General features: G+C 35.8%; 1 pseudogene; it reads left to right on the forward strand.

Moving 5' to 3' along the window:
• The first annotated feature begins 1,083 nt into the window (after nt 1-1,083).
• Nucleotides 1,084-2,897, forward strand: LOC147279924 (UPF0481 protein At3g47200-like; annotated as a pseudogene).
• Nucleotides 2,898-6,802: the final 3,905 nt, after the last annotated feature.

Below are 6,802 nucleotides of genomic sequence, written 5' to 3' on the forward strand. Positions count from 1 at the left end.
GCAAGAACATGTGTCGTCCCACAATTATAGACACATAACTACAACAAACCTCAAACAATTGAAACTAAAACTCTCTTATCGTCCTTCAAAAGGTGCTCGTCATGGGCTAAATCCTCCTTGATCTTCTGAAATTGATTAAACTCCAAGAGAATAGAAGAAAACCATCACCCAAGACAAACTGAATCTCGTACAAAAATACCAATCTCTAGTACTTGTTGGGAGGAAGCAATTCGACCAAGAATGAGGGCCATAACCACCACAACCTCTCTGTGCGATCACGAACAAACGCACCCCCAAAATGGGATCGAAAGCACCATTGATTTTAAAAAACAACTGAAAATACACCAACAAAAAAATGGTTAGAGTTCATTGCTATTGACGAAAAGTCAGAGAAAAATCCTAGACAAACCTTCTCTAAAAAGAAGAACGGACTCGATAAAACAAAACTAAAAACTAACCCTCGATCAAGAGAGGGACAATGTAAAATCACCATTAGATTGAATTTGTAAGTGCAAAAATTAACAACCCATTAAATCATTGTATAAAATTCACTGTTGAGTGTAATAAGTGCTCGCTGGTGATCAAAATTCGTCTATTAGATAAACGTACATCACCTACTTATAACATTTTTTATTTTGTAGAGAAAATAAAATACACTCTATTATAATATATATATATTATTATACTTTTCTTATTCTTTAATGGATTTTTGGTTTGTCTTGCTATGTTTTCATTGGATGTTAATAGGTAAGTTTTTACTGAGGATTACCTATAATTGGTAGATTGCATACAATGAGCAATTCACATTTACATTTGTCATGTGCTAGTCAACACATGAATATATTTACTATCTACTATAGTAGAATCTGCTCTAATATCATGAAAAAATCTAGGCATTCGCTCCAAAACTAATTGGTAATGGGAGGAGTAGCCTAAGACCATTATAAGCCACAAAACAAGGTTATACTTTTCAAATGTGGGACAGTAGTACTCCACATTCTCACACACTTACATGAAGCCAAAGGCAACAACCAGCCCAAAAAAGAAAAAAGACCAAAAAACTTGTAAGATTTTGAAATGGAAAATGTGGAAAATTCTGGGAGGGAAATAAAGAAAGTAATATAGTAAAGTTTTTGATTTGGCATTTTGTGATGTACGTTTTTATTTTTTAATATTTGGCCGGAGCATCTTGGAAAGTTTAATTATGAAATAATTAATATTTGATGATTGTGGTTCTATTAATCTATAATCATCATTATTGTCATCGTCATCTCTATTACAATCACAATTAATAACCACACATCAACAGGAAAATGCAAGGAAGCAATCAAGCGGCTCCTAATGGCATAGAAAACCCAGACATTCCATTAGAAATTTCGATGAGCAAGGAGCTAGATAGCTTGTTTCCCGTGTCCTCTTTGCGTTGTATCTACAGAGTTCCTCCGCAACTACGATGTGTACATGAAAATGCATACACACCTCGGGCAGTCTCAATAGGCCCACTTCATCATGGCAAGAAAGAATTAAAAGCCATGGAAGAACACAAAAAGAGGTATCTACAAGATTTTACACGTCGGACTGGGGTAAGCTTGAAGGATTATATAGTGAAAATAAAAAATCAAGAAGCAAAAATTGCGCAGTTGTTATACAGAAACCATTGAGTTTACAAGTGATGAATTTGTAAGAATCATTATGGTGGATGCTGCCTTCACCGTTGAATTCTTATTGAGGTGCTGGTACAAAGATTTTCCAGATAAAAATGATTGCATATTCAGAAGACCAAATATGATATTTGATCTAAGGCCTGACATGTTGTTGCTTGAAAATCAGTTGCCATTCTTCATTCTTGAGGATCTTCTTAACTCTAATTCTGAGACACTTTCAATACTTCGTCTTTCTTACCATTTCTTGAAAGTTTATAATCTAATTAGGGATATAGAGGGAATGGAAGACAATTTTCAGAGAATATGTTCTTCTGGAGTAAAAGTAGAGCATCTTGTTGATCTTTTAAGAATGTTAATTATATGCAGCACCATTATGGAAATCACCAACTATCCGGCCATGCGAAGTTGTAAACAAAGCCAGCGTGACAGAGCTACATCGAGCAGGAGTTAAGTTTAAGGTGATGTCAAATGAAAGCTTATTAAACATACATTTCAATGATGGGATTCTGGAAATCCCAAAATGGGAAATAGATGATTCAACAGAGTCTATAATCAGAAATATGGTTGCCTTCGAACAATGCCATGGGCGGTACATGGATAATTACTTAAGTGATTATCTTATCCTTATGGATCAGTTTGTGAACACCCCAAGAGATGTGGAGTTGCTTGTTAAGTGTGGCATTTTTGAAAATATGCTAGGTGACAGTAGTGTGGTATCTACTATGATTAACAGCATTGGCAATGGGGTCGTTATTCATTGCCATAACTTCCATTATAGTACTCTTCGTGAAGACCTGAACAAGTACAGCAGTTTGACGTGGCACAAATGGAGGGCAAATTTGAGACAAAATTATTTCAACACACCTTGGGCAACTATCTCTGTCATTGCAGCTGGTTTTCTCGTCATATTCACTTTCATACAAACAGTATTCTCCATCATCTCTGCCACTTAAGCATCAACACCAAAGGAAGTCTGTCTTTCGTCGTATGCTCCCCGATTCCACCCATCATGCATTTTCCATCACCTTGGAGGTAAAAGTAGCATACTCAGGTTTCCTTAAAGTGAGTGTACGAGAGATTTGAACCAAAAGAAAACTAAAGAGTTTGTGTTTAGAATAGCATATATGAGCTTTGTAGGTGGATGCATGTGCTTGTTTTATTAGTTTCATTCTGTGTGATGTAGTGAGATTCATATTTGTGTAGTTGAAATCAGTTGTTAATAATAAAACTATTATTATTTTGCATTTTCCAAAAGGATTGAGCCTGCTCTCATACCTTGAAGAAATCTAGGCGTCATCTCAAAACCAATTAACAATGGGCGAAATAGCCCAAATTAATCTTTATAAGTCACTATATATGCAAAGCCTCACCTATATTTCCAATATGGGATTTGTTTTCTCAATTAACCATTTACATGGAGCAAATTAAGTAGATTGGCTAATGGTCTTGCTAAGTTGCTAGTGATCATAACATTCTCAGCAGAAATTCATTATATTGAAGAAAAATATAAGAAAGGAAGAGAAAGAGAGTAAGAGCTAGACTACATTGTATTGCTAGTGAAATTCTAGGCCGACATCGGTACCGGGTCATCTTCAGAGCGCCTCCCTCCCCAGGGCGTCCCCCAGGTGTAGGCCTCCAAGACTCCCTTACAACGAAGCCCTAGATCCCTAGGCTTGGGCCTCCTATTAGTGCTGAGACTAAACTATCCTTAGCCTTGCACATTCAATGCACCAAGGCCCACTCAGGCCTTGCGCCACTCAGGCCTCGCCCCATCCACTAGACTTTTTCAGGCCTATGGACGCGTTTCTAGTCTTTTGGGCCTTTTTTTGTAACCCACGCCTAGGCAAACAATGATCCAAATATCACACGAGACTCGTCGTTTCCATTTTTATGACGCATAGTTCTGCTCGATCGATATAGGTATCAATTATACCTCTACAGAAAATTTTTGAAAAACCAACCCACCCTATGCAATACTACCACCCATCCCTCTCCTCTTTCCGGCGCCGCCAACTCCCCACCACCCATCCCTCCCTCTATCTATCCGATCAAAAGATATATGATGCATATATGCGTTGTCCCAGTTGACATGTCATGGTTTTCCAATAGAAGAAATACATAGTTGGAAGATGTGAATCAGCTTTTGGCTTTTGAGTTTTGAGTATGGCAGTACTTAAATTATGCATGTTATAATTTTTTGCAAAATTTGTAGCTTGAATGGAAATCCAATTGGCCTATTAGCCTAAGAAGTGATTGAGAATTGTAAGATCATTACCAATATATAGTGCAATAAAATTATATATTTCTAATGGAAATATTTTATCTCTAAAAACTTTGAATTTTAATAATTTTTTATTTTTAATCTCCAAAATAAAGTAATATATTTTATTTATATAAATATATAAATTGTCCAAAGATATCATTGCTATAGAAGGGCAATTATACCATCTACGATAATGACAATATTTAAGGCCTCTCATTGCATGTTACAATCACCAGTACTATATGCTTTGAAAATGAAGGGAAAGAAGAAGGGGTTGGTGTTGATATCTAGTGAATCAGACGGTTTGGATTGAGTTCAGTAGGATACATGCATACGTTGAGAATTGCCAAGAAAGACTGGTTTTCTTTCACATTTTGGGATATAAAATCCTTGTAATGATGAAAATTGAAACTGAAGATAACTCATCATATCTTGCATTGGCGGCCTATAACATGATATTAATACGGAGAGCAGAGAGATGAATCGTCTTTCATGATTTAATGCTTCCACTGTAGTTGGTGATAGGGCTGGGTTCGGTACGGTTATCGAACCGAGAACCCCAAACCGGTGTACCGACCGGACCCACTCGGTTGGCCATTTTGGATACCGAGTCCGGTACCGAAAAGTCGGTAAACCAGTTATTCATATGTTTGTGTGAAATTAATCATACCGAGTCCAGTTATTTATATGTCGGTAAACCCATGATATATGTTAATCAGTTAATCATATATAGAGGTCCATATAGAGGTCAATATCTATATTGTGTGAAATTAGTTTGATATGTCCATGTTATTCTTTCTTTTTCCAAAACAAAAGTGATGTTGCACATGCATATGTATGCGTGACTGTAGGGTTGGTTCTTTTAACTTTTAACTTTTAACTTCTAACTAATAAATAATAATATAAAATCTAATTGTACACCTCCTACTCTCAATGGCTTATCATTTATTAAAAAACTAATTGTACATAACACAAAAAAATATTTATCGTTCTTCTTAATCATTAGGGTATTTTGGGGTTTGGTTTGGGGTTTGGAGTTTTTACTTTTTATTACATATGTTTTATAATTTATATGACACATTTTTTATATAAAAACTAACTAAAAATACTCTAAATTCTAATATCATACCATATCCTAAACCTTAGGGTATAGGGTATAGGATATACCATATCCTAATATTATACCATATTATATCATATCATAAATAGTTCTATAATTATATACCAAGTTACCAACTATGAATTATAGTCTTAGGGTATAAGGTAAGGTATACGATTTAAATTTTTTTTAAAACACAATAGAGTTTAGGGTATAGGAATAGGATATAGAGTTTGAAATTTAGTTTATAGTTATATGGTATAAATTGTTTAGGATATGGTATAATATTAGGGTTTATGGTATTTTAAATTAGTTTTTTATATATAAGTTAAAAAACATATAAATTTTTAATTATAGGGTTTAGGGTTTATACATTTATATATTTTTTATATAAATTATATAAATGTATTATAGAAAGGTATTTTAGGGTATAGAAATGTATAAAAACGTAACATTTAAATTAAATGTTATATATACTAGTTCGGTTCGGTAAACCGGCGATTCTAGGATCTGAAAACCAAAATCGGAACCGAATATACTGGTTCGCTTGACAAACCGATATCCCGGTTCGGTTCCTCTCCGGTACGGTTATTCCCCGCATCGGCTGGGCCGGTTTCGGGTCCGATCTCAGTTTTTCGGTCAAACCAACCCAGCCTTAGTTGGTGACACTGATTTCCTTTCTCTCTGCATTCCCAAACACACAAATAGAATATGGTTTCAATTTTTATCTCCCTGCATTCTCATTGCTAGACTCATTCCTTAATTTCTTTTCTCCTTCTCCCTTCTCCTCTCTCTTAACTCCGAATATGAAAGTGAACTGTGAATTGGTGAATGAATGAGAGGTAGAGAGGGCTTTATGTAGGCGCATTAGGTAGTTCTCGGAACACCAGAAAACTTGGAGTGCAAGGCAAGTCAGTAGAGGGGGCGACAAAGGTTGTTTGTCACGCAAGCTACTTGGTGAGCAAGAATACTTGGCGTGCAAAGAAAGGCTCCATATTATGGCTGTCATAATCTTTATTACGCTAGTGTGTAATAAATATTATTACGTGAAACCCATCGTTGTGCTTGTAGGCTGCCCCTTGGGCTCTTTGTGCGGCGTGGTGGCTTAAGCTTGCTATCATATGTGCCCCATGAGCTCTACGTATAATCTGTTTGTCTTGTACATTCGTTTCATTTAGTAGGTAGTAGCTAAGCCATCTCTTTCTTCAAACCCTAACAAGTTCAAAATCATAATTTGTTGGTATTATTGTTGATCCACAAATGAAAGCTACTTTTAGCTGTAGCGACTATAGCCTTGGGTTGCAACAGGTTGTTGGGGTCAACATTGGATAACATGTATTGTGACTACGATTTTCAACGCTGTTACGCTGCCATAAAGTCCGCCCAAGCTACTACTAAGCATGTAATCTACACTGACGATGGTAAATTAGAAAAAATAAATTAGTGGATCAGACTCATACCACTTCTTTTTCAGGCAGATCAATTGGCCTAAATTCCAAGTCGTAAATATCCACACCAAAATCTTGAATTATTGAACAAATTTGCTTTGAATATTGAATAGTGTAGATATACATATCATCCATTATAAAGAATTTGGGTGAAGAAGAAACATAACCCCTCTCGAAACTCATGAATTCCCGCCCTTTGGCTTAGCATAAATCATACGGCCCCGAATACGCTCATCGTAATAATTACAAGTTGTCCCATAAAAGGGACTGGGGCAATAGTTGTTATTGTTTGCCATTTAATTCTCAAAAAAATAAAATTGATGTGAGT

Source organism: Dryas octopetala, chromosome 7 (genome assembly GCF_963921425.1).
Source record: "Dryas octopetala chromosome 7, drDryOcto1.1, whole genome shotgun sequence".
Taxonomy (NCBI): Eukaryota; Viridiplantae; Streptophyta; class Magnoliopsida; order Rosales; family Rosaceae; genus Dryas; species Dryas octopetala.